This window comes from Pinus tabuliformis, chromosome 8 (genome assembly GCF_031772625.1).
Source record: "Pinus tabuliformis cultivar Carrire ecotype Pingquan chromosome 8, CPIR1, whole genome shotgun sequence".
In the NCBI taxonomy this organism is placed as follows: Eukaryota; Viridiplantae; Streptophyta; class Pinopsida; order Pinales; family Pinaceae; genus Pinus; species Pinus tabuliformis.
Genome location: NC_142294.1, coordinates 7,845,233 through 7,864,893, shown reverse-complemented (window position 1 = coordinate 7,864,893; position 19,661 = coordinate 7,845,233).

Here is a 19,661-nt window from a genome sequence, read left to right as displayed (position 1 = left end):
GGTTAGCAAGAAAAATGGAAAGCAAAATTATGGCAACCAGGAAGCATACCACTCACAACTATAAAGACGGAAGTGTTGTTGCCCCTAGTCTTCCACAACCTATAAGGTTGACACCACAACAATTGGAAGAAAAAAGAGCAAAAGGGCTTTGTTACAGTTGTGATAACAAATACACTAAAGGTCATAAGTGTGTTGAGAAGAAATTATTCTACATAGATTGTGAAGAGGAAGAAGAAAAGGAGCAAGAAAGGTCAAAAGAAGAAGATATACTCCAGGAACAAAGCCTAGATGAAGAACAAATAAATCCGACCATATCTTGTAATGCATTGGCGGGAATTACCACTCCTCAAACCATCAAGATAGAAGGACAAATCAAGAAGAAAAAGGTAATAGTGTTGATTGATTCAGGAAGCACCCACAATTTTATTCATTGTAGGGTAGCAAAAGAATTGAATTGCTTCCTATATCCAGCACCAGAGTGTCAAGTGATGATTGCAAATGGAGGAACAATAAATTGCTCTGGAAAGTGCCATAATATCAAGCTATCCATGGGAGAATATGTATTGACTAGCCCAATGCTTTCCATTCCAATGGGAGGTGCTGATGTTGTACTAGGAGTCCAATGGCTACAATCCTTGGGTACAATAGCTTTTAATTTTCAAGAACTTTTCATCAAATTTTATATGGAAGGAAAGGAAGTTGAATTAAGGGGTATTGCAGGGAAACCAGGAAAGATAATCAGCTCTAATGGCATGACAAAGCTTCTAAAAAAGGAGCAAATAGGTGTAATTGCACAATTATGTTCGCTAGATGTTTCCACATTGGAATCATCTATTTCTCCAGATCTCCAAAAAGTCCTGGACAATCATTCCAAGGTATTTGAGACTCCAAAAGGTCTCCCACCTATGCGTAATCATGATCATGCTATTCATCTAATTCCAGGAAGTGTTCCTCCAAACATCAGGCCGTACAGATATCCCTATGCCCAAAAGATTGAAATTGAACGTATGGTTGTAGAAATGCTAGAGGCGGGTATAATTCAACCAAGTCAAAGTTCTTTCTCAGCTCCAGTAGTATTGGTGCACAAGAAGGATGGATCATGGCGCATGTGTTCGGATTATAGGGAGCTCAACAAGCTCACTATTAAAGATAAGTTCCCCATTCCTGTTATTAATGAATTACTGGATGAATTGCATGGATCAATTTACTTCACCAAGTTGGATCTTCATTCGGGATATCATCAAATCAGAATGAAGATTGAAGACATTCCGAAAATGGCATTTAGAACTCATGAGGGTCATTATGAATTTTTGGTCATCCCTTTTGGCCTTACCAATGCACCTTCAACATTTCAAGGTTTGATGAATTCAATTTTCAAACCATTCCTTAGAAAATTTGTGTTAGTATTTTTTGATGATATACTAATCTACATCAAGTCTTGGAAGGATCATGTTGAACATGTTGACAGGGTGCTACAACTATTGGAGGAGAAACATGTTGAAAAGTGTGCAACAAGAAATGCTTGTTGAGAGTGCAACAAGATGATGGAGCTTAGTGAAAAGAGTCACCTTCACTAAGTGGGCCCGCAGGCTATTTTTGGCGCAAGTCTATTTTTAGACTATGTCTATTTTTAGACATATGGATCATGTCTATGGATTGCAGGTTGCTGTTTATGGATGATTGGTCAAGTTGGGAAAAATAGATGGACTTCTATTTTTGATGAAAGTGTGAGTGATCAAAGTCTATTTTTAGACTAGCTGTCAAAAATAGAAAAGTCAAATATTATTATCTCATAATAATATTTGGACTATAAACTTGATCTTATTCTCTTGGAGCACTTCAGTTTGAGCTACAGAGGTGGCACATGCAGCTGTCAGAAGGAAATACGCTTTTCTTATGAGTCAGTTGAGTTGTTGCATGCATGACTTCAGTTAGAACTCAAGTGAGTTGAGTTTAGTGGACTGGAGGTGCAGTTGATGGAGTGATGTTCAGTTTAGCTTTGTTAAACTAGTTGTATTTAGTCTAACTGATCAATAGAATAGAGATGAGTTGGGTGAATTAGTTATTAATTAATTCACAAGTTATTAACTCATAATGCAACTATATAATACATCAGTTAACTCAGTTGCATGTCAGTGCATGTTCAGTTCAACAGGGAGAGGTGGTAGAGAATCAGATTGCTATCAGTTGTGACTATAGTTGTGCACCAGATCTTGCACAATCAAGGGATTGAGTATGCCAATGAGTTTTCTCACGTATTTTCCCAGTATGGTAGCCTTTGCTCACGTCCAACAAAGTGTGAGTGATTATTTTGAGGTGAAATACGAGTTTGGGAAGCCATTCTCATCAGTTCTTGAGCAGGTATTGAGCAGTGGAGGCAGGCAAGCAGTGGAATAGATTTGGAGATCAGATCTGAGCTGTATTGTGTGTAACAGGTGGAGCTGGTACTGGATTTCTTGTGATAAGCATTGTACTTTGTAATGTTACATGATTCAATCAATATAATATACAGATAGTTGGGGTTTTTAGCGAGATGCTTTCCCAGGGATACATACTGTGTTAATGAGTTTGATTGATGCTTCTATGTGTGCCCGTGAATGTTTCTGCTTCTGTAAATTGATGATCAACGTAGAGGAGATTATGTATTATACATGTTCCGCTTATAATTGTATGATCAGGATAATCTCTTTGAATATGTGTTAAATTATTCAAAATTTCTACAAAACAATTATATGCAAAAAGATCCAAATGTTTCTTTGGAGTCCAGGAGGTGGAATATTTAGGTCATATTGTATCTCATGAAGGAGTTAAGGTAGACCCTAGCAAAATTAAAGCCATTAAGGAATGGAAAATTCCCACATCCATAAAGCATCTGCGAGGATTTCTTGGGTTGACAGGGTATTATCGCAAGTTTGTTAAGAATTATGGGAGAATAGCAGCACCTCTAACAACATTATTGAAGAAAGATTCATTTTCATGGACTCCGGAAGGAACAAAGGCCTTTGAACATCGTAAAGAGGCAATGTGCCAAGCACTGGTCTTAGCTACACCGGACTTCACAAAAACCTTTATTGTGGAATGTGATGCTTCAGGAAATGGAATTGGTGCTGTTCTAATGCAAGATGAAAGACCCATTGCTTTTGAAAGTCGTCCAATCAAGGGAAAGTTTTTAAGCAAAGCTATTTATGAGAAGGAAATGTTGGCAATACTCCATGCACTTAAGAAATGGCGACCCTACCTAATGGGAAGACACTTCAAGGTAAAAACGGATCATGATAGCCTTAAATACTTTTTAGAACAAAGATTATCCTCTGAAGAGCAACAAAAGTGGGTCACAAAGATGTTGGGTTATGACTTTGAAATCATCTACAAAAAAGGGAAGCAAAATGTGGTGGCAGATGCACTCTCAAGAAAGGATGAGGATGTGGAAGCATTGTTGTGTGCCATTTCTATTATCCAACCTGATTGGATAAACGAAGCAAGGGAGGAATGGAAGAATGACGAAGAAGTGTGGGCACTTATTCGAAAGCTACAACAAGATTCCAGTACTTCTGATACATTTAGCTGGCAAAATGATTCGTTATGGTACAAAGATCGCTTATACCTCTGTAAGAATTCCCAGCTAAAACAAAAGATTCTTATGGAATTGCACACTTCTCCCTTAGGAGGGCACTCAGGATTTTTAAAAGCTTACCACAGGGTTAAGAAGGAATTTTTTTGGGATGGCCTTAAATCAGATATTCAAAAGTTTGTGGCAGAATGTTTGGTTTGCCAACAAAATAAAGTTGAAACAATTAAGACACCAGGTCTATTACAACCTTTATCCATTCTAAGCCAACGTTGAGAGGAGGTTTCAATGGATTTTATCACAGGTTTACCCAAGTCTGAGGGAAAGAGTGTCATCATGGTGGTAGTTGACAAACTTACCAAGTATGCACACTTTTGTGCATTATCACATCCATTAAAGCCAGTACAGTTTCTACTGCATTTATGGAAACAGTTCAAAAGCTACATGGAAACCCAAAGATTATTGTAAGTGACAGAGATCCCATTTTCACTGGAAATTTTTGGACAGAATTATTTTCTTGTATTGGTACTCAGTTAGCTCATAGCTCATCTTTTCATCCTCAATCTGATGGGCAAACTGAGATAGTAAACAAATGTTTGGAAGGATATCTTCGTTGCTTTGTATCTGATAAACAAACACAATGGGTCAAATGGTTGCCTCTGGCTGAATGGTGGTATAACACTTCCTTCTATACAACAACAAAAATGACCCCATTTATGGCACTTTATGGGTATCAACCACCATCCATCACATCATATTTAAGAGAACATTCTAAGGTTCAGGTAGTGGAACATTACATCGAACATCAACAACAAGTCCTCCAACTCTTAAAGGATAACCTCGTGTTGGCACAAAATAGAATGAAACAACAAGCAGAACAACATCGCAGTGAAAGAAGTTTTGTTGTAGGTGATTGGGTATTCCTACGGCTACAACCATATAAGCAAATGTCCCTAAAGCAAGCTAAGAAGGATAATAAATTATCACCAAAGTATTATGGTCCGTACAAGGCGTTGCAAAAGATTGGTACTATGGCGTACAAATTGGAGCTTCCTGCAGCTTCTCGATTGCACCCAGTTTTCCATGTTTCATGTTTAAAGAAGGTTATAGGTGACAAGCTCCCAATTCAAACAATATTGCCAGAACTTGACGAGGAAGGAAAAATTATATTGGAACCAGAAGCAGTCACAGAAACAAGAACTCGACAGCTACGAAATCGATCAATTTCAGAGTATCTTATCAAGTGGAAGAACTTATCCGCTGAAGATTCCACATGGGAGGATGAGAATTTTATGCAGAAGTATCCAGAACTACTCAAGCATTGAGGACAACACTTTTTTGAAGGAGAGGGGCATGTTGGGTCCCTATAATACTAGTGATTACCCCATTACTATTGTAGTTATACCCCTTATTTATATTGTTGTGCCCCCATTACCCCCATATTGTTATTTCTGTGCCCCATAGAATCCCTCTATTGTTATTTTTGTGGCTTTATATTATTATTGTTAGGTCGTCTGGATTATATTGTGACTCCTTAGACTCCTATATATAGAAAGGAGGTTTTGTCATTTGTATCATCCAAGAATTGTTCATTTATGTAATGTAAAGGAGGTTGCCCCCTCGAAGAGGCTGAATTCTGAGGCATTGATCTATCTTTTTTATCTTTTCTTGAGCTAGTTTCATAACAGTTTTCCTCTCAAAAGGAGAGGTTTTGGCCCTGGTTAATAACCTATATCTTGTGTCCTCTTGTCTCATTGTTCTTTATTGTTTAGTAGTTGTTTGATGATAAAAACACTAATTATGATCAAGTGAAAGAAGAAGCTAATCAAGTTATGTAAAAACACATCACAAGTAGTTATCAAAGTAAGAGAAATCACCTAATCTAGATGACCCTAGATTTCTCAACATTCTCAAGATAGGGTTTTTCAAGGAGTGATCTTTGTGTTCTTTCCTTTGCCAAATCTTTGATATCATGTTGATTTTCTAGTGCTAAATAGATAAGCACGAATTTATGCATCAACTAGTTACTTCCAATGATATATGAACATCATGAAGTAATTATGCACAAAAATTTCAACATCTTAGAAAACTTTGGCCTCTTCCTTAGATTTGCTTGCACATGTGTGTGAGAGAGAGAGAATAATATATGAGCGATAAGTGTGTACGTAAAATGAGAAAGTTCAAGTGTATTTTATACTGAAGATACCCAAGGGAAATGTCTCTTAAATTAAATCATGTATCTTTTTAAATTAATTTCTAGTAAGTTTGCACATTTACATTTTTTCTCATATTTGTTAAAGTGTTGAAGATCACATAAATAAGTATATTTATTTACATCTTGTTCATATTCCATCTTTTATGCAAATACTTGCTTAAATTATGGTGGGTAGTAATTGATGCTAAATATGTTATTTACGTGAGTATGAGATATTTTCAAGGATATCAATTTTAGGTGGTTTTGTTAATTTCCTTTTTTCTAATTTAAAATTTATTTTTCTTTGGTGTTTTTACATAGTATTATAAATACATCAAGGATTATGAAAACCGGCCATAACTACATTCTTCAACACAACCAACCAATGGTTTATGGTTAGGGTGTGGCACTATTGACAACCTCAATATCTTGATGACCTTCGGTGAGTTCAAGTCCTTTTGGCTCCCATTGTCAATGATGAAATGTAGTGGGCCCCCCTTCATCCACATTCGTGAATGGAAGAGGTGCTCCCCATCTTTAGGATCCTATGGATATTATTGTTGTATTTTTGTGGTCGTGACGGTAGCATTGGGTTTTGTATCAATGATCTCCTTTCCCTTATCCTATTATGAATATAATTAGAGCTAGAGACTATTTCCTTTTCTTTAATATTTGGTAACAATGATTATTTTTAGTGGAATTCATTAATGTTGTTCCAAGATGTTTTTTGGAACTCACGCAACTTTCTAGTTCCCTTTTCAACTTCCCATTACCCTTCTTTGTCTGTGATTTGGGCTAGGTCTCTTGAAGTTGGGTATCCTTGCTATGTCTCTTATATAGGGGTGATTTTAGGGGCGAATGTTCGCCCTTTGGCGAAATTAAGGGGTTTTAAAATTTTAGTGGGCGAATATTTTGTATCATAGTACATTTTTACAAATCACCTCAAATAGCCCACCTTATTTTAAGGGAGAGGGTAAAAAAGGTAAATTTAACCCTTGAAATTAGGAGTTACAACCTTCCATTCGCCCATTTTCAAGAATAGGTTTTATTTAAGTGAATCCATTCGCCCATTTTCAAGAATAGGTTTTATTTAAGTGAATCCTATGGGCCAAAGGCCCAAATACCATATTTATAAAAGAGGTATGGTAAATTAATAAAAATATAAATAAATGAGAGGTATGATAAATAAATAAAGCATTTTTTATATTTACTCCATAAGTCACCTTATATACATGCAAGTGTGTAAACAAATAAAAATATAAGTAAAGTAGAGGTATGGTCAATAAATAAAACGTCTTTTTATACTTACTCAAAAGGTATGGTAAATAAATAAAAATATAAATAAACTAGACGCATGGTAAATAAATAAAACCTCTTTTTATATTTAGTCCATAACCCTCATTCTATTTATGAAGGCTCAAGAAAGAGGTTTTATTTAAGCGAATCCTATGGCCCAAATACCATATTTGTAAAAGAGGTATGGTAAATTAATAAAAATATAAATAAGCGAGAGGTATGGTAAACAAATAAAACATTTTTTTTATATTTACTCCATAAGTCACCTTGTATTTATGAATGGTATGGAAAATTAATAAAAATATAAATAAACGAGAGGTATGGTAAACAAATAAAACATTTTTTTTATATTTACTCCATAAGTCACCTTATATTTATACTATGGGACAAATACCATGGACTAGATTGTTATTAATACCATGCAAAAAAACATTATTAACCCTAATATTAATATTAATAAAAATAAAAATGGCACATGGTATTGACCCATGGTATTCACCAAATGGCACATGGTATTGACCCATGGTATTCACTTGGAATGTAGCCTATTTAAATGGGGGAATCAAACCACCATAGATCCATATTTACTCTGGATCTACTAACCCTCGAGAGGTATCAAATATCGTGATATGCAAACTAGCATAGAGTGAAAAAATATTTGATCCGATCAAGAGTAAAAATGGATGTTGTAATTTAATGTATGTTAAACATTTTAGCTTGGTTAAAATAAAAATAAAATAAAAATCAACTATTAATTTTTTTAATTTTTATAAATTACTAATATTAAGCTCCAGGTTTATGATAACGCATGGTATTGACCCATGGTATTCATGTGAGCATAGACTATTTAAAGGGGAAATTCTATCTTAGATCCATCTTAATTCTAGGTCTACCAAGTGCTCAGAGGGATAAATAGATTTCATCCCCCTAAGAGTGGTAGATGTGGAGTTAAGATGGATATAGGTTGGTTTTTATGATAATGAAGATATTAAATAGACTTAGGAAATTATATTGTAAAAACATCTTAAGGTGAATGGATTGATTGCACTAGTCATCCTTCTATAACTTTCCAAGATATGCTGGAGTAAGCAGATTGTAATTTGGGTAATTTTTCTAATTGCAAACGAGAACATACTTGTGTATTGGCAGGGTGGTTACGAGGTCCCTAGAAGTGGAGTAAACAGATTGCAATTTGGGTAATTTTTCTAATTTCAAATAGGAACATACTTGTGTATTGGCGGGGTGGTTACGAGGTCCCTAGAAGTGATGAATTTGAATTTTTCTTGTTTTATATATAGTATTAGGTTTTTTCTCATGCTTTCTGTGAATGGCACAGGTGAATTTTATCCTACACCCACTAGGTTATCGATATGTAATTTCGGTAATTTTGATTTCAAAAGATATTTTAAAGAAATGCAATGATTTCATTTGTGTATTCAATAAACACAAGATTTTATAATTGGGTAAAATATTCGCCATGCCTGGTGAGAGATTCGCCAAAAAATTATATATACATATCATATTATTGATAAAATCGCCTTCCATTTTTCCTATATACCATGGAGATTCGCCCATTTATTATACATGTAAATTTAGTGGGGGTTCTTAAAATTTTCCCTGCCCTTATATGAATTTTGGCTACCTCTTATAGGCTTCTATTGCTATTGATTTATAGACTCGAACTCTTGCTTATTCCTCTGCTTCAATTTCTACTAAATTTTGAAAAGATATTGATAAGTGGCTTCCATTGAGGAGATGTCCAATAAATCCATCTTCCTTTGGGTGTAATTTTGTATACCACTATAGTACTTGAGAACTAGGTGTCACTTAGAGTCTCTAATACCCATTTTTGAGCAAAAGGTATGGAAAATATCGGTTAACTTTGGCATTGTTTGGCCTTTATCCTATTGCATGGGTTGTCCATATCATGTACCAGTCATCAGAGTTTGCTAAAATTCCTCCTTAAGGGAATAAAAAATATATTCCCAAGTGGTTCTTCCCTTGAATATTACAAACTCATCTTCATTTTGTCTCTCCTAGTAATGTTCCCACCAAAATTTAACATGGGCAAGGGATTTTAGGAGCGCAAAGGTGATCTTTTCATTGTTGGAAAAAATTTCGATAGAGTAGTATCCCTGTAATAGATTAACCATTTATCCGAAGCATCTATATCTATTTGGACTTAATATAAGGGGAAAAAGGGATATCAAATTTTACTTATACCTTGAAGGGTGTCTCACCTCCAAAATGCCATTGGTTGAATGTGCCTCTACCATTGTTTGAACTCATTAAAGGACCTTGGAAAAATTGTATGTGATCTCATTCCTCTATTGCCTGAGTGATTCCTAGAGAAATATCTTAACATAATCTCCTACTTCATCATCTTTCTTTTATTCCATGATGGGAGGTTGATTGGGTTGGCAAGGGTGACCATTCCCATGTGAAACTAGCTCAAGGTCCAACTCTTTGTACCATAACCTCGTCAAGTACATGCACTAAGAAACAACAAGGAACATATTTATTTAATAAACCTAATCTAATTTGTATAAGGAATGAAATGAAATGAATTAAAGGAAATAAACACATAGAGAAATATTACAGAGAGCACATTAATGTGGTGAAAACCCAACTTCTATTAATAAATAAAACAGTAGAATACTATAGAACACGAGTTGGCTAGAATGGTGGTAGATATCTCTAAAGATAGAGAGATGATGGCTACATGCATTTGCAAATGCTATTACAAGAAGTCAACAAAATGCCCTTTTAACATGAAGAAAGAACCCTAAAGGTCAAAAACCATAACCCTAGAAGATGAAGTTCCATAAGCTTAATGGCACCCAAAAAAAATCATAGAGAAGTTTCCAAGAAGATACAGAATCATTGAGTAAGTGGAAGAGGTGGGTGGCCACCAATATCCACTTAAGTTATTGACGTGATATGCTAACATGTCACAATTGTATGAAATAGTTGATGTGCAAATTAATGTGGCAACTTTGTGGCAAAGATGACGTGGAATCTAATATTATGAAAATATGGAGTTTTGGGAAAATGGCCTTTAAGGATTCTCCCATATTCAGATATTTAAAGAGCTGACTCATCGATTGTAGTAGGAATCTAGAAGAAGGAGAATGGTTTTGTTGAGAGGAAAGAAATATCAAATTTGAATGGATACATAATTTTTGGAATTTCTAGATGTATTAAAAAAAGTGGAAATCTAGAAGACTAGAGATTCATAAATTTTATAAAGGGGTTCTACGAAAATTCCTGGAACTGGGTGGGTTGGCTAGGTTTACATGTCCAACATAAGATGTGGCATTACATAATGATGATACATGGGTGGTTTCTTCCACATGTCAAATGAGGTGGCATTGTACAATCGTGACATAGAGGCAAGGGACTGCCACATGTCAATGGTATAGATGTTGATGCGGCTACAAGAGAAGTAATTATTGGAGGGCCATATCTTTGTTTCTAGAGTTCAAAATTGGATGAATTTTATATTGTTTGAAAGTTCTCATTGAGTAAAAGATGATAGTGATATAAAAATGAAGTTTAAGGTGGTTGAAAAAAGAAGAATTTTGATAGATGTAGGTTTTAACCTTGTACTGAAATTACCTGCAAACTAATTCTTAAAACAGAAAAATATATAATGGTGAGAACATAAAACAAATATATAGAAAGATTTCCCCTGGATCCCAAAACAGAGACTACTAGATTGATTTTTCATTATATTCCTTTCAATGTTACAATATATATATATATATATATATATATATATATATATATATATATATATATATATATATATATATATATATATATATATATATATATATATATACACATGCCAAAGCATTCATAAACCCAAATCCATTAACCCTAGATTATAACATAACCATAGTTCCCTTGACCAGATTTACAAAATACCATGGGCAGAAAAACATCATGCCCAAAACCATGTGCAAAACCCATGCACAAAACCATGGGTAGGTCTGCCCACCATCCTTGGGTCTGCCCAACAATACCCCATAGAACAATATAACACATACCCAACAATAACCTTGTTTCCATAAAATGGCATTAGAGGTTTGAGATAATTCAAAGAGGAGGAAATTTGATTATGGAACTCACAAATAGTTATTTACTTAAGTAATATTGAATGTATGTTTTTATATTGTCATTCGTGATCCAAATTTTGGTTATATGTAAGAAACATATTTTTTAATAAATGGGATGTGTTACATATACTCCACCTAATTTGCTTTGTCTATTATTCAACATGATCCTATAACTATTAAGGAGGCAATGAATTGAGAGGATGGTAAAATTTGGAAAAAGTCCATGGTTGAGGAAAGCACAATGTTGAAAAAGAATGAGGCTTAGGATGTAGTTGAGTTGTTAGATGGAAGAAATATCGTTGGTAGCAAATGGGTATTTAAGAAGTTGAAAGACTAAGGTAAAGTGGAGAAATACAAAGGTTGGTGTTATGAATATAATTCATAACAAAATAAATAAATATAAATAGTATAAATACTAAGCAATCAATTAGTGATTATGTTAAGAAGTCATTAGTTAAGTGAAAAGGCATGTCTAAAAGACATGCCCAGTCACGAAAGGACGCTTTCTTAGGTATATATATGCGGGTCCTCATTGTAACATTCATCACTTATACATTTTTATATATTAATAAATTATTATTTACAAATACATTTTGCGTATTTTTACATTCAAGTCTCCAAGCTATCAATTTTTATGCTTCAGTGGTATCAGAGCCATGGCACACAAATATAATGATGCGAGTCTTTGAACGTTGTTCGCAGCACAATGTGCCATTACGTTTGTGTCCTGAAGGCGTTGAGCAGTTTAGTAAAATTCAAGAAGCATTTCAGCGTTTAGAAAAATCATTCACAGAAGTTAAAGCATGTTGAAAGGAAATCGATAATAAGGAAGATGATAATGACGGTGAAGAAACGAAACAAGGTGAAACGGGAGAAGATGATTTTGAAGATTTTGACCAAACTGATGATGAAAATGAAGCTGATCTTAATGTCAAAGATGATGAAGTTATTTAAAATACAATACTTAAGCATGTACAATCTATAAAAGAGGATGTAAATATAGTTGTAGAGGATGAAGATATCAAGATTAATGATTTTGATGATGAACAAACAAAAGCAAAGTTAGGGAAAAAATGTAATAGACAGACTATGGTTTTGAATTTGGAAGATGTAAAAAGAGTTGGTCCAATCAAGACCCCAACTTCCAAAAGGAAATCTTCGGTTCAATCAACTTCTACTCAATTTCCAAGGGAGAATCATCGCTCTTCACTTGCTTCATCTGATGGTTCAGTAGATAAGCAAGGATGGCTCAACAATAAAGATCAGAGACAGGTAGTTTCATCAAGTAGTGAAGGAGGCACCATGCCTGAAATTCAAGATCCAAAAAGGACTCATTACATGTCTGAAAATTCTCTACCTCTACAAATGTCTAGCACTAAAAAGGTTCTAAAGGGAAATGTTGTGCTATGGTCCAAAAGGATGAACTATAACTCAGAATCTAGAGTTGAAGGGTTACCATCACCTATACAAATGCAAAGTTCATGGAAGCAAGAACTTGCAGTAATTGAGAAGAAAGAAAAGCTGAAGAATGTCATTACGAAGACTTTTGGGGTCAGTGACAGGAAATATTTAGAAGATGTCGTTGAGAACAAAATGGATATGAATAGTTCCATTGAAAGGCAGGTTATGAATATAATTCATAACAAAATAAATAAATATAAATAGTATAAATACTTTGGATTTAAGAGATCTGTGGTTTATATCTTTTGATTCAGTTACCGGAGAATCCACAGTATGAACATTTTTATTCCAACATTTCAAATCCCAACTGGGATCCATCATCAGGGCTTATGAATGATGATAAAAGAAGAGCCGCTAAGAAGGAGATAAATAATGATGAGGAAAATAAATTTTTAAAATCAGCAGAAGTCGGCTGAATATTAATTAATTATTTATTTATTAATTAATTAATAATTCATTCAATTATTTTATTTATTTTAATTTTAATTTTAATTTTTGAGATTTATATATTAATTTTTATTTATAGGTAAGTTAATAGATTAATTTTAATTCAAAATCTAAATGGTAATACTAATAATAATTATTTAATATATGATAAAAAAAATTTATTTTATTTTATTTAATTTATTTAATTTAATTTTTATTTTATTTAATCAATTAATTATTTAATGATTATTTAATTATGATTCAAGAAGGGAAAAGCTTATATAATAGTATTAAAGATTAGAGAAAATTATATTAATATTAATAATAATTAATAAAATAATATTAATAATTAATTAATTAATTAATTAATTGTTATAAACTAATAAATATATTAAATTAATCAATAAAAGTTAATAGATATTAATAGGGTTAATAATAATTAATTAATAAAGTTAGTAAATATTAATACTTAATTAATAAACATTTAATAATGATTTAACAGAAATTAACATTAATAATAATTAATATATTAATTAATTGTTATATTAATTAATATATTAAGCTAATTAATATAAGTAAATGATAATTAATTGTTATAAACTAATAAATATATTAAATTAATCAATAAAAGTTAATTAATTGTTATAAACTAATAAATATATTAAATTCATCAATAAAAGTTAATGATGATGATGATTAACGTCCAGCGAGACCAAATAATGGTCTATCGGACCTAAGGAAACAAATTATCTATTTTGATTTAAGATTTTATTCCTATGCTCAAAAAGCTTGGAGAGAAGCCTCCCGAGCTCACTATAATTTTGACATTGTAAAAGGCTAGGAAGGTCAGTATTGTAACAAATATTGTGAAACTGAGATCTAATGTGGTTATACGCAGGGCATTCTAAGAGGAAGTGGTTTTCATCCTCGATGTTCCTATTCTCACATATATGGCAAATCCTTTCCATCCATGGCCTTTTAGGAACTGCCCAACGACCTGTTTCACTATGGAGCTCATGAGAATTCGTTCTAATCTTTGCTATATTAGTTTTCTTCTTTGAGCTAGTTAAAATAGAGAGATACTTTTGATATTCTAGGGTGGGGTTGATGACTTTCTTATAATAACTTAATTTTCTTTTAGCCGCTAAGTCTTTCTCACACCACATTTTTTCTTTGAACTTAGAAGTAACAATATCTTTAATGTTATTTATGTTTTGCAATGCATCATTTTCGTTGATCTCCCAATAGTTTAACCAGGCCCTTGTGTCTTTATGCCACCCTCGATTGAGCCTTAGGTGGTTTTGGCTAGAATTTAAAGCTAACTTAGGAAGTCTATGATCATCTATGTTACTGATTTTGTGCTTGTACAACAGAAACCTAAGCATAGCTATGCTCTCAATAGGGGAAAGACTTGCTTCTATAAGGAGAATAGGATAGGGTGTATTACTTTTAATTTTCAGGTTATAAGTTATAAAACGCTTCTGGATTTGCTCAATCTTTCTCCATGATTCTCTGGAAATGCTGCAACCCCAAACCTCACAGCCATATAAGATAACAGGAGTGACTAAAGTTTAAAAGAGGAACTTCTTTTTATCCCACATTACAAGGTTTGCTATTTTACAATTATTTTCAAGACCAAAGTAAGCTTTCCACCCCCCATTAATCCTTTTCTCAATGCTATGGTTCCAGTTGAGCTTGTGATGAATATCAATTCCTAGGTACTTGTAAGAATACACTTCCTCCAAGTTATTATTGTCATACATAAAATTAGCATAAGTGTCCTTCTTGGATTTGATAATCATAACTTTTGTTTTGTCAGTGTTAACAGTCATACCCATGGTAGAGCAGAAATCCTTAAGAAGCCTGAGTTGCTTATTAAGATCAGACGGGCACCTTGCCAAAAGAATAATATCGTCAACCTAAAGAAGAAGGATGGCGAATATCCCAGCTAAGATCGTGCCATCACATCCTGCTTCCTCTAAATAGCCTTCGAGCTTATCGATGTAAATGCCAAATAAGGTAGGGGAGAGGGGGCAACCTTGTTTAACTCCGATGTTACACTTAATATCTTTCGACCACCCTTCATTGCTCTTTAGCTTGGCAATTACATTCTCGTATAACCTTATAGCGGCAGCTCTCAACTCGAGAGGAACCTTTAGCTCTTCTAATCTATTCCAAAGGTTGTATCTAGGAACCATATCGAGAGCCTTTCTAAAGTCCACAAAGCAACAAAATAAATTGGATTTCTCATTACGACATTCCTCCGCAATGATCCTAAGCGTAACAAGGTGGTCTATTGTTGAGTGATGCCTTCTGAAACCTGCTTGGCCTTTAGCCCACTTACCTTCACTTTCAAGCCATATGCTTAACTTCTTTTCCAAAATACTACCATATAACTTGGCTAAGAGAGGGCTGATCATAATTGTTCTATAATTAGAGGGGTTATTTGTATCCCCACTTTTAAAAATAGGGATAATGAGGCTCTAAGTCCAAGGTTTAGGGAACCCTTGCTTGACTGCTTGATTGAAAATCTTGTGGATGTGGGGGATGAGGACATGACCTCCAATTTTTAAGATTTCCGCTTGGTAACCTTCAATGTCCTTAGCTTTCCCATTAGCAAGGCGATTAACCCCAAACTTAATGTCTTCTAAAGAGAAAACTTCTTTCATTGTGAGAAGGGTTTCCAAATTATCCATGAGATTTGGAGACTCATAAAACTTTTTAAGATAGGAATTCCAATCGTGAAGAGCAATTTTATTATTATCCTTAGTCTTCCTAGTTAGAATCTGCCTCCAAAATTTCTTAGGAGCTACCTTAGAGAGGTGTAAGAGATTCTCCTGTCTTTGACGGATGTACTGCCTCTTTTTCCTTTTAGTTAGGGCTTTGTATATTTTTATCTTGTCCATTTTAAGAGATTCATCAACAGCTTCCTTAATTGCTCTCCTTGCACTTTTACAATCTTTGTCATACCATGGATTGGTTTTGCTATTTCTTTTATTATTTGAAACTTCAATTGAGAATTTGTTAATAGAATATGAGAGGGTTGTAGTAAAATTATGACAGAGGTATTCTATGTTGTCTATATTAGATAAAGGAAGCAAATTAGTTTTTAATTCATTTAGAAAGAGATCATTTTTATTTCTATCAAATATTAAGTTCTTTTGGCTATAAGTATTATTTTCTATGGGAACTCTATGCATGACAAAATTGAGAGTTATAAGTAAAGGCCTATGATCAGAGTCAGGTTCGTGGTCGTTTAAGATGTCAAAATTTATTATTTCGTTGTATAATGGGAGATCGGAAATAACGTAGTCTACCACGCTGCTACCAAGTCCATGTATGCAGGTCATCTTGCTAGAATTGGGCCACTTCTTTAGACCGTTGCAAATTATGAGATCTTGAGCACTACAGAGCTTGACTAGCTCCGACCCAAACAAATTTTCCCCGAGATCTTCAAAGTTCCTTTTGTACCTTCTAGCCAGAGTAGCGTCTTCATCTAACCAAAGAGGATTAGGGTTGGAATGATTGCTTAGAATAATAGCTTGGTTGTTTGAAGTTCGAGCATTAAAGTCACCTATTAAAAGGATATTACCGTCATTCCTTAGGCTAGAAATATCATTCTCTAAACCATTGTAAGGGTTAGTTTTATCTAGATTCTTCTTCTTATAGAAGTTAGAATTAATGGGGGAAAATAACATATTGCTATGTAGGACTTTTTATTATTAATGTCTTTGATCTCTATCCAACTATATTGGTTGTGAGGGTCGTTTTTATAAATCCTAACATGGGGGGAGATGTTCTTCTTAATGTAACAAGTTATTCCCCCAATGCCTCTACGGGAGGATCGTTTGTTCCAGGTAGACCATAGCGTAAAGCCATCTATGTTAGGGACCTTAGATTCTTCGTGCTCCCAAGTTTCAACAAGCAAAATAATATCAACATCATTTGAAATCCAACTTAGCTTGGGGCCTTTGTTCCATGGGAAGCCCCGACAATTCCAAGAAAGGATCCGGAGCATGTTTAATTGCTATTGATTACTATCTTTTTGGTTTCTATCTCGAATAAAGGCTTTTCTATTTCTGATTATTGCCCATTTTCCTTCCTTTCTAGCTTCTTTTACCTTTTGAACCTCCTTTCTTAATTCTGCTTGGTCTTCTGGAATGAGATCTTCATTTATGAATATTCCCGTTCCTTTTAGACTTGAGGTTTTACTAAGTATGTCGTGCTTATGATCAGTGGAGCTCACCTTTATGCGGATTAGTCTTCCTTTATTCTCGGTTAATTTCCCCAACCTTGTTGCTTCTGTGAGACATAATGTTTCAATTTGTAATCTATTATGTAGTTCTGTCTGGGCTAAGGCTAAAGTATCCTCATCTACTTCCTCTTTTAAGCCGAATATTATAAGGTTTAAGGCCCTTTTGTTACGCTCGTGGTCTAATTCTATTAATTTTTTCATTTCATCTTTAATTGGTTTGATATCTAACTTATCTACCACATTATTTAGGGTGAGACGGCTATTAACTTTTTCTTCTAGTTCTTTAATCATGTCTTTCATTTTAAGGCTCTCTAAAGTATCAGCATCTCCTTGTTGGGATGGTTGGTTAGTATCTTGGTTATGTTTTTCTATAACCTGCAGTCTAGTCTTCATTGCCTCCATTTTATTCTCTAGTAGTTCTATTTTATTTTCTATTTTCTTTTGGATCGTGTCTTCAAGAGATGCAAATTTATTTTCTAGCATGGCTTCTAACTCTTTTTGTAGCTTGGCTTCTCTTTCCTCTCTATGTTTCTCTAAAGATTCTATATACTCATAAAGGCCTTGTAGAGTAACTGTGCTAGGTCTTCCCTTGGTAATCTTTGGTAACTGTGGTGAAATATTCATACTTGAAATTATATGAGCAATTAGAAAAAGAAAAAGATAAAGAATATGTGCACCTGATATCAGAAAACCTGACTGCAGATCGCCTGTCTACCCTTGGTAATCTTTGGTAACTGACTGCAGATCACCCGTGCCCACCGCAACCTGCAGACTCTTTCACCGAGCCTCAGAACACTTTCACCGAAGAATATATAGAGTAAGTTTTTAACTCTTTCACCGAGCCTCAGAACTCTTTCACCGAAGAATATATGCGAAGAATATATAGAGTAAGAATATATGCCAAGAATATATAGAGTATGTTTTTAACTCTTTCACCGAGCCTCAAAACACTTTCACCGAAGAATATATGCGAAGAATATATAGAGTAAGAATATATGCCAAGAATATATAGAGTATGTTTTTAACTCTTTCACCGAGCCTCAGAACACTTTCACCGAAGAATATATAGAGTACGTGTTTAACTTTTTCACCGAGCCTCAGAACACTTTCACCGAAGAATATATGCGAAGAATATATGCGAAGAATATATAGAGTAAGAATATCTGCCAAGAATATATAGAGTATGTTTTTAACTCTTTCACCGAAGTATATATAGAGTACTTGTTTAACTTTTTCACCGAGCCTCAGAACACTTTCATCGAAAAAAGAATATATGCCAAGAATATATAGAGTATGTTTTTAACTCTTTCACCGAGCCTCAGAACTCTTTCACCGAAGTATATATAGAGTACTTGTTTAACTTTTTCACGGAGCCTCAGAACACTTTCATCGAAAAATATATGCGAAGAATATATAGAGTAAGAATATATGCCAATAATATATAGAGTATGTTTTTAACTCTTTTTTACAATGGTATAGAGTAAGAATATATGCCAAGAATAGATATTAATAGGGTTAAAATATTAATACTTAATTAATAAAGTTAGTAAATATTAATACTTAATTAATAAACCTTAATAATGAATTAACATAAATTAACATTAATAATAATTAATATATTAATTAATTGTTATATTAATTAATATATTAAGCTAATTAATTTAAAAGTAAATGTTAAAATGATACTAAATCAAAGTTAATGATGATAAGAGAAATTAGAAGAGTTAAAAATATTAATAATACCTAATTAAAACTTTTAATATATTAAATTAGTAATCACTTAATAATTAATTGACATTAATTAATATTAATAATAAATAATATATTAATTAATTGTTATATAAATTAATTAATATATTAACCTAATTAATATTAATAATGTTAATAAATCAATAATATTCATGATAATGGAAATTAATAGCGCTAATAAATACCTAATTAATTACTTAATAATAAATGAACCAAAGTTAATATTAAAACTTTATAGTTAGTATTAATGAGTAAACCAAAGTTAAAATGTTAATAAATACTAATTGATCATTATTTATTAAAATGTTAATAAATATTAATTGATAATTAGTAATCACTTAATAATTAATTGACATTAATTAATATTAATAATAAATAATATATTAATTGATTGTTATATAAATTAATTAATATTAATAAATACAAATTGATAATTAGTAATCACTTAATAATTAATTGACATTAATTAATATTAATAATAAATAATATATTAATTAATTGCTATATAAATTAATTAATATATTAACCTAATTAATATTAATAATGTTAATAAATCAATAATATTAATGATAAAGGAAATTAATAGCGCTA